This window comes from Acinonyx jubatus, chromosome B1 (genome assembly GCF_027475565.1).
Source record: "Acinonyx jubatus isolate Ajub_Pintada_27869175 chromosome B1, VMU_Ajub_asm_v1.0, whole genome shotgun sequence".
In the NCBI taxonomy this organism is placed as follows: domain Eukaryota; kingdom Metazoa; phylum Chordata; class Mammalia; order Carnivora; family Felidae; genus Acinonyx; species Acinonyx jubatus.
In genome coordinates, this window is record NC_069382.1 from 191445293 (window position 1) to 191454633 (window position 9341).

Genomic DNA, 9341 nt, shown 5'->3' on the forward strand with positions numbered 1-9341 from the left:
TTCCTACACCCTCAGAGTACCCTCTGAGACACATCTTATTACTTCATCACACAAATGAAAAGGCAGGGGGTTCAAGAAAGGTAAACTATTGTCATTGGGCCATTGAGCGGTTACATGTTTGAACCAAGACTTGAAATGCATTTTGGCTGATTCCAAAGCCCACCTGTATCACTGTATCACAGTGCATGTTCATGAAGTATGTTCTCATACTAAATTTATGTTCTCATGACTTGTCTCATGGCCAAAGAAAGGCCAGCTGTTAACAACATATTGAATAGTGACTACTTGCTGAGTTCTTAATGTCTGCCATATTTTGTCAAGAATAGTCTTGGATGAAGCTGTACTTGAACTACATGAGGTCTTAGGGAACACATCCCTCCTCAGTACCCTATACTAACCCAATGGGGTAGATGTAACCGTTGAGAATTGTCACAAGGTTTTATGAATCCTGCGGGTGGCGAGCTTATCATGGAAGACTGCCTTACTTCCTACTCCTTATACCAAAAGTTGTCCACTCTTCCAAACCTCCACTGAGATTCAGTAAGATTCCGTGATTCTTAAACTCCTCCCTGCCACCTACACAGCCAATGAGAGGGAAACTTGTCTGATTTTTCCCACAAGTGCTCATGCGTTTCTGGAATCTTTGCAGTGAGAGAGGACTCACCACTTCTCCAAAACTGCCTACTAAATTTTGAACAATGGTAACCCATTCGATCTTTGTACAGCTCTAACTCCCAGAAAATGTTTCCACAGACATCAATTGTCTCTTTTATAGCTTCCACGTTTTGGTTCTCTTTGTCATTTTGAGTCAAACAGAACAAATTCACACAAGCCTGTAATGTATCCCCTTGGTGTGTGACAGTGAAGATGGTGACAGTGTCACCAGGAGTCACAAGTCCACTCTTAGTTCTGCTTCTCACTTGTGCTTTGAGCACTTGATCGAGGTTGGGTTATTTCACCTCCCAAACCCTCCACTATACAGTTCATGGTCCCCTCTGAAAAATGAGTAACTTGTATGTGATGAGTTTCTAAAACTTCCTGCACCTTGGATTCTAAGTGATTTTCTGAGCCCTCAGAATAAACACTGATAGTTATTCTATGTCCTTCTCGAACTGGTCTCCCAGAATTTCACTGGGGGACTTTCCGTGGGTGAAGGAGTTCAGTGCTGGTATATTTTTCCCATATAACCCGAAGATCTTTCTAGAAATGCCTTCCCGTTTGGTTCTCACTATCTGACCCAAGGATCTGAGACAATGAAATCTCCTCTCCTCCCACAAAGATACAGCATTTAGAAATACGCTAAACCCTAAATACATATTATCACCATTACATCACCATTGCAATCAACTGTATCACATCACAGCCACCAGCCTGGGCCTGCAACTTTCACAAATAGTTCCAAATTCTTATCAGAGTCCCTTGCAAAGATTGATCCTTCCGTGAGCTTTACATTGAAAAATACTCTGCTTACTACCCAAAATGTAAAAATATGCATTTTAGATAATAATACTTAATTTCTGGATTGCTATTTGTATTAATCAATGGCCCATGTCACTGCTCCTTGGAAATTCTGATCTGCCCGAAGGATGTACACACCTGGAAACTGCTACAATTTCAACCACAAGCTGAGGCAACCATTCGTTATGTGCAATGACCATTTTTTTACTTTGGCGTTGGCTCATGTCGGATTTCTGTAGCACTTTTTGATGCATTTAATGCTTAGCAAGCCTTCACGTGTTCCTTTGCAGATGGTCCAGGAACTGAGGACCCCAGATGGGGAGCTTCTGTGCAAAGCTCTCCATACCCCACTTTGAGTTCCAACCTTATACTAACTTTGTCTTATGAAGGCTTGGACTTAAACCACTAAAGCAAATCACAGGTGGGTGTGGAAGAGAGTGGGGAGGGGTCACTGGATGAGGCAAGAACTCGTCGTTGATAGAGACCAAGAAAGACAAAACGCTCAGTGTAATTTTTGCCCCATGGAGGGAATCACTCTTGGATACTAAATCAAGCAGACTGCACTTTTCCCGATTGCCCACAAAAGTCGAAAGTTGGTTTGATTCCCAAGAAACACCAATGTGGATGAGGCTCCGGTTTGCAAAGGGAACTGGTTTGTCCCTGTCCTGTACTGACTGACCTCTGGAGATAGTTGCAGGAGCCTGATTCTCCTCATTCGAGATGTGACTCTGTGAGGGTCAGCCTGGTCTTCTCAGAAGACAAACTCAGGTGCCGCACTGCCCAGAGAAACTTGCTCCTTAAAACTGTTGACTGCTTCTACTTTCCTTGCCATTCATGGTTATTTGAAACAGAATTCAGCCTCCATTCACAATTGTGCTGATTTTCTTGAAATTTGCTTTTCTTCTGTGTGATGAAAGACATGATTTTTTTTCTTCCCATCAATTTTCTGACGGCTGGGATACCCTTGGGACTTGTTTTGGTAAATATGCCTCAGACGAGAGGCAGAAGAATCAGTCTGTGGAGTCAGGCCAACCCCAATCCTCCCCCAATAGGAAAGGAGTTCTTTCCTCTCAGGTGGTGAAGGCGGGAGACATTTTCAGAAACTTCTGGAAGTTGGGGGTCCAGCTTTACAGAGAAAGTTTGCAAGAGGAAAGATTGAAGCTAGATGAGAGAGAAGCAAAGGTAAGTGTAGAGGAGAAATCCCCCATCATAGCCTTCAGTCATAACCAGGTCCTTCCCACTACAGAGGTCAATAAATGGCCTTATTCATTTCAACTAATTTAAGTTTGGGTTCTCTCTCTGGCTACTGAAGAGAGTCCTGAATAGCACGATTCTTGGACAAGAGATGTTTTTGATACAAAGCAAAGGGTATAACTGTTGCTGACAGAGGCTGCCCACAGTGGGTTAGAGAGGAATCCAGAAGTCTGAATTCCACTGCTTTTCCTCTTTCTTGCTGTTGGAGCCTCATCAAGCCATTTAACCTCTCAGAACCACGTCTTCCTGGGCAGAAAAATATAAATAAGCACCACCCTGTATTTATTGTTCATGCCTTTTCATTTTCTGCATTTTCAATGATCTAATATCTCAGGGCCTTGCTGACTCTACAACGACCACCCTTCCCAGGGCCGGCCAGTTCCTAGAGACAGTAAAGGGCTTTCTTGGGAGCATGCTTTTGATATGCAGGCCAACCCATCCAGAATGTGTGCACCCAACTTCCTCTGCTCTCAAGACCTCACACGCTAGGCTACTATGTCCTGCTCTATTCACCCCAAGGCCAAGTGCCAGATGGCTAGGAATAGCTCCAATGTCCCAGAGTGCCCTGACATTACTCCAACTCACCAATCCTAAATCAGCTTGCTTTGCCTGTTCCTTCGCAAGGAAACCACTGTAAAGGCTCCTGCACACCTTTTCCCCTCAGTCCCTCTGCTCCCTGACTACCCCTAATGCTGCCCTGCGTGGGTCCCTGTGGTGTGATGTCCCCCTCTTCTTGGGAAACGTGAGTGACTACCTTTCCAATGGCAATCGTCTCCTGGCCTGTGAGCCTCATCCTAACTGAATAATAACAAAGCCTGTATTTAAAAACCCTACCTCCCAAGGTTTGTGAGATAAAGCTGCTCATGTGGCACTAGGCGAGATGGGCCTGCACGATTTGGCGGTTCAATCAATGCTGAAAAAAGACTCACGTACCGATGTTAAGATCTGAGGGCATTTTGAGGGTGACTAAAGCTGCCACACGTTGGGCCAATGGTTGATACCCAAAGTCTTTCCTTGCAAACCTCCAGAGAAGCAGATTCTGGGAGAAGTGTGCATGATCATTTTTCATCTCACTCATTCTGCGGACATCCATGAACCACCTGTGACCTGCAAAAGTGGTGAGCAAATCAGGTATCATTTCTGCCCTCATGGAACTCAATCTTATAGATAAGAGATATTGAACAGGAACAAAGCTACAGCCATGATACACACTGTGGACATGAAATACATATTGTATATGACAAATGCAACTTCCTATCAGCCTACTTTTAGAGGGAAGGGGAAAAAATAATTGCTTAAAATTAATTCTTCTACTTTAGATAGACCAATTTCCTATTTATCCCATATTTTCCTACTATTTCGATGATCATAATACTTATATAAATAATATCACAGTGACCTAAGTAATACTAACCTAGACATATTCTAAATGATAATGCCTTGGGCACCTGGGGTACTCAGTTAAGCAAGCAATTCTTGATTTTGGCTCAAGTCGTGATCTCACAGTTCATGGGATCGAGCCCTACATCGGGCCCCACGTACTGACACTGTGGAGCTTGCTTGGGATTCTCTCTCTCCCTCTCTTTCTCTGCCCTTCTCACATTCTCTCTCTATCTCTCAAAATAAATAAACATTAAAAAAGTAATAAAGGATAATGCCTCAAATGTGTACAGTACCTTACAATTTACAACCTATTCACATATATTAATAACTATGCATGTGGAATGTTCGTCTCCAAGGTGCTTCCTTCTGGCCCTCCCCTAAAAGCTTGGTGCTCAGATCAGAGAGAATCAACCCAAAGCTGGTTAGAGCCAAGGCTCTGAGTGCCTCTGACTCCAAATACGGAATGACTGGGGTTTGGGTGGGGGTGGGGGGGTTGCCCTGTTGCTGTTGTTGAATTAGTAGATGACAAAGAGTGACATCCTGGTTTAGATGCTTCTGAAAATGAGTTCAGTGACGCCTACAGCCATGCAACATCCTCTTTCTCCCTCACCTGCTATGACCTTGGGGATGTTACACCCCACGCAGTCCGGAACCAGTTTTGCTCCAGGGAGGGGAACTGGCAAAATCCGGGTGCTGCAGCGGCTATCTTGTGAAAATCGGGGTCCTGGAAGGTGAGAACTTCTCACTTGCAAAATCAAATTCCTTTACAGATTAAGGATTCACGGTGACAATATGAAACTTCTGCTAGAAGCAGCATCTTTTGAACAGCCAGCCAGAGTGGGGGAACAGCCACTTCTGAAGAGCCGGAAGGGAAATCTCACCTGTGAGCCAGCTCCTGACAGGCTGCTCGGTCTGAAAGCAGCACGGAATTGCACTGTCAACTTGCACAGAAGGAGCCCTGAATACTAGGAACCAAATGCCTGGGGGCCCCCCCTTGACCTGCGTCCCTGGGGTTGATTCTGACTGCTTCCACCTTGAGTCCTAAGAGTGTATTTCCCCCTCGAAGAGGGAGGCTGGCCTACCAGCAGAGCAGGGCCCGAGGGATACAGCTGGAGGAAATGCCTGCAGTGGCTCAGAACGAGAAAGCCAGGACTTCGGAAAATCTTCATAACCAACACATTTTCAAACAGGGAAGCTTCATGCACATCGAGCTCAAGTTACTTGAAGGAAAAAAAAAAAGTGCTGATACCGAGCCACTTAAGCAATACTTGACGGCCCCATGCTTGATTGAAAAATAAAATATGGTGTCTCCCGTGGGCACACTGTGCTGACTTCACAAGATTGCTGCAGCTGGAAGCCCGGGGAGCCTTGCAGCTCAGTGATGGGTGAATCTCCCGAGGTTTAGAGTTCAAGTTCAGTTCGGGTAACAGCTGAGCTGCTTTTATGTTTCCAGAAGCTTAATAGAGTCTGGGGGAGGAAGGAAGAGGTTGGAAAAAGGGAATTGCTTTGAGCGGCTGATTGCAAATGCACAGATCAGAAAAACAGGAAGGACAGCTGGGGAGGCGTGATCTCAGCCCAGACATGGCACGTGGGGGGTACCAGGAGGACAAGCCCTCAGTGGCATGAAGGGACAGTGGGAATGAAATGGTGTCTGCTCCCTTGTTTCTTATTCTGAGGTCTCGAGTTGGCTTAGAAAGATGAAGGTCAAGTGTGTAGTTTCCTTTGATCCGCCCACATCAGCTCTAAATGCGCTCATCATTTCTGCCTGCACAGTACTGAGTGGATTTGTCTAGAATAGTATTGGCTTATGATGCTGAATCCACTCGACAAACATATGTTTAAGATCCACCATGGTGGGTCCGTATGCAGAAGTCAGGGATGGGGTCAGGATGTGAGCCTCAAACAGTCATGTTCAAAAGCCAGCACCTGGAACACCAACAGTGCATATGAAGAGTGGTAATTCCCAGGGACCTGGGGCAGGTTATCTCAGGCCCTCGTTGGTAAAACGGAGGTAGTAACAAAACCTACTTCATAGGGCTGTCGAGAGGATTAAGGTGAGGTAATATATGTAAAGTGCTTAGAAGAGTGCTAGGCACATAATCAGGGCTGCATTGGTGGAGAAAACAGACATTAATCAAATAATCACCAAGAAAATGGATAATTAGAGAAACTGATGTGTATTATGAAAGAAAGGCATGCAGGTAAATGAGACCCGGATGAATCCAGGAGAGGGAGAATCAAAGGTTATTTAAAAGTGGTGACATTGGGGGGCGCCTGGGTGGCGCAGTCGGCTAAGCGTCCGACTTCAGCCAGGTCACGATCTCGCCGTCCGGGAGTTCGAGCCCCGCGTCAGGCTCTGGGCTGATGGCTCGGAGCCTGGAGCCTGTTTCCGATTCTGTGTCTCCCTCTCTCTCTGCCCCTCCCCCGTTCATACTCTGTCTCTCTCTGTCCCAAAAATAAATAAACGTTGGAAAAAAAAAAAAAAAAAGTGGTGACATTGGAAGGGAGAGAGCCAGTCGAGCGAGACTTTACTGGAAAGAGAGGAAGGATTTGGGAGAGCACTCCAAGCTCTTCCAAAACAATCCACCTTCCGGTAGATCCACGATTGGCAACCTTTTTTGGCAGAGGGCCAGACCACATCGCCATGAAGTCTCTGTTGCAAATACTCAACTCTGGTGACAGGCAATATGGATTGCCAACCCCTTCACTGAAGTGTAAGCCTTCCCAGGCCACTGACCACATCATCCTTTGGGGCAGCAGTCTCTGAAACTTACAAGGTGCTCAGCAGATGCTTGTTGAAGGAATAAAGTAAACAAGAAATGCTACAAGTATCTACTCAGGAGAACACCCTTCACCTTAGGATTCTGTTAAGTATCTAGAGGGATCAAGATATAATATAACTCAAATCCCACTTATTAGAGGATGCTTTCCCTGGTAAATCCACCCTGAAGTGCTCAATTTTAAGTTAATCTTCTCTTTAAGGGCCCCATCTCCAAATACAGTCACATTCTAAGGTGCTAGAGGTAAAGGCTTTAACATATGAACTTGATGGGAACACATTTCAGCCCATAACAGACAGAGAAAGCACCTGGGGTTACAAAGGGTGTATCACTGCCTAGCTTTGGGTCCAAGACTCTGATGAAAGCCCATGCTCTTCGGCAGGACAGCTCACTGGTCCAGTCCGTGGGTGCTCCCAATAGGGACTCCACCCCTCCATCCTTGGCACCCTATACCCCTCTATGCAGTTCTTCCTGAGACGTCGCCCCAAGCTCTAAGTGCTACTCCACCACTGCTCTCCCTAGGCCTCGTTGCAGAAGCTCCTGCTGGGCTAATCTCCCAGAGTGTTCTGTGGTAGAACTGGGTATGCCTTTTCTGTGCTTATGCTCTCCTTCTGGGGGGAAAAAAAAAATCAGGTCCTCCGGGGAACAGATAGCTCATCTAATTGTCTCAGCAACATCACGCCTAGAGAACAGCCCCTTGGAGCCTTTCAAACAACTCACACAGAAGGTCTCATATTTGCATTCCAGACCCAGGCTTTTTATGTTTTTCCTCTGTCACTTCTGAGTCATGTGTCTGCTGCTGTGCTCAGTCCCCTTTTCCCATATCTTAGAGCAGCAAACGGTTCCTCCAGGTGTCCCTTAGCTCAAGGTGAGATGACACTACTCCAGAAACGTATGTCAGGATGTTCCTTTCTTTTCCAACCCTGTGGCCTCTGATTTCATTAGACCTTCCTCTTTGGGTGACTTCCAGCTGACCTCTCCCACAGTCTCCTCCCATCCAACCCACCATTCCCTCTGGTCATCAGAATAATTGGTTTACAACTCAGATCTCTCCATGTGATTCCCACATCACTTCCCCAGGTAGTTGAGGAGGTGAGGATTATTACCTCCCTACCTGGACCCACCCCGTCCCTCACAGCTCACTCCCACACCCGCCGTCAGGAACTTCTCTCATCATTGCTCCACCCTAGGTTTGCTCAACTCCAGTCTTGCTTCCCTTGCTTCCCTTGCTCATGATGCTTCTGCTTATCTCCTTGTCAGCCTTGAACCCAGTTTGGCATCATCTCTCAAGGAGGCCTTCCCTGGCCCCTCCCATACCGGGTTAGGTCCTGTCTGCCGCCATGACCCCTTATTCATATCTCTATCATTTAGTCACTAGAGTCGATCATATTTCCCTGTTGTGTATCCATCTTCATGATAACATCATGAGCTTCTCAAGAACAGAAGCTGGAAGAGTCACTGTTAAAGTCCCAGTGCTCAGGAGAATCACTTAACCAAAGCAGCCGATGCTGAACTGAGCTCCTGGGTTTGCAGCCCTCACCCCACGTCTCCGGCCCACAAACACAGGGGACACTGGGCTGGACGCCATCACGCCTTCTCAACAGTCTTCCCACCAAGATTTGCAAGGAACCTGGCAATAGTCCCAAATCCTTCCTCATTTGTCATATCTTTTGGCTCAGGAGCACAAATGCAAATCAGGTCTTAGGAACAACTCAAGGTAGTTCATCATTCCCCAAGGTAAGCGTGTAAATTAAGCTCAACTAATGTCTCTGGATTTTGCCAACCGTGGAATTATGTTGAAAAGACAGAGAAGGACATGCAACACTCTCTTCTTGCAATTGGCCTCCCTTGACAGTTGGTACGGATTCTGGAGAAGCCCCACACCTCAGTCTACCTTTTACCCAGACATCACCTCTATTTCCTGAGCTTCGGCTTGGACTCACCTGAGAAATGAGGTGGAAATTTGTGACCCAAATGCACTTTGGATGGAGGCCTTGTTCTCTCCCTGTTTGTGAAACTCTGAGCTCTAAGAAGGAGAGTCGCCCTTTTAGACAGAAATGTACTATTAAAATTCGCCTCTGTTGAGCATGTCTACATTATGACCATAAAAGAGTGAGGTCTCCCTTTTGCAGCCAGTGCAACGTAATTACCCTGATATTCCAGTTTCCCCTTGCCTCCCTGGGAAGATGATTTTCTTACACAGGTAATATGGGCTTTGAAATTAGAGAGAGAACGTATGTTGCTTCTCAAGCAGCTGTGCAGATGAGATTTGCTTCTTTGGAAGCCAGAAAAGTCCCCAAATACCTGTAGCCAAGGCATCACCAGAGAAGGTTCTTGCTATAGACTAAATGTTTGTGTCCCCCCCAAATTCGTACGCTGAAATCCTAACCCCCGGTATTTGGAGGTGGGGCCTTTGGGAGGAGGCCAGGTCCTGAGGGTAGACCCCTCATGAATAAGATTAGTGCC